Below are 585 nucleotides of genomic sequence, written 5' to 3'. Positions count from 1 at the left end.
CGTCCCAGTGCGTGGTAGTCCGTCCCAGTGCGTGGTAGTCCGTCCCACAGCGTGGTAGTCCGTCCCACCGCGTGGTAGTCCGTCCCAACGCGTGGTAGTCCGTCCCACCGCGTGGTAGTCCGTCCCACCGCGTGGTAGTCCGTCCCACAGCGTGGTAGTCCGTCCCACCGCGTGGTAGTCCGTCCCACCGCGTGGTAGTCCGTCCCACCGCGTGGTAGTCCGTCCCACCGCGTGGTAGTCTGTCCCACTGCGTGGTAGTCCGTCCCACTGCGTGGTAGTCCGTCCCACAGCGTGGTAGTCAGTCCCACCGCGTGGTAGTCCGTCCCACAGCGTGGTAGTCCGTCCCACAGCGTGGTAGTCCGTCCCAGTGTGTGGTAGTCCGTCTCACCGCGTGGTAGTCCGTCTCACCGCGTGGTAGTCCGTCCCACCGCGTGGTAGTCCGTCCCACCGCGTGGTAGTCCGTCCCACCGCGTGGTAGTCCGTCCCAGCGTGTGGTAGTCCGTCCCACCGCGTGGTAGTCCGTCCCACCGCGTGGTAGTCCGTCCCAGTGCGTGGTAGTCCGTCCCATCGCGTGGTAGTCCGTCC

At 66.8% G+C, this 585-nt stretch overlaps 1 protein-coding gene across 2 annotated transcripts in view; it reads right to left on the bottom strand.

Annotated features, from left to right (window-relative positions):
• Nucleotides 1-321: 321 nt before the first annotated feature.
• The window catches only part of LOC110530231 (glypican-5), a 203884-nt gene continuing 203620 nt past the window's right edge, over nucleotides 322-585 (bottom strand). Inside the window, exon 9 of one of the 2 annotated variants that reach the window (XM_036985798.1) lies at nucleotides 322-585. This exon is cut by the window's right edge and continues 593 nt beyond it. The gene's annotated coding sequence lies outside the window, so the exon portion shown is untranslated. The other variant, XM_036985799.1, reaches the window with a different exon arrangement.

Source organism: Oncorhynchus mykiss, chromosome 8 (genome assembly GCF_013265735.2).
Source record: "Oncorhynchus mykiss isolate Arlee chromosome 8, USDA_OmykA_1.1, whole genome shotgun sequence".
Lineage (NCBI taxonomy): Eukaryota > Metazoa > Chordata > Actinopteri > Salmoniformes > Salmonidae > Oncorhynchus > Oncorhynchus mykiss.
The sequence above is the reverse complement of the archived record's forward strand: the minus strand, read 5'-3'. Positions and strand labels throughout refer to the sequence as shown.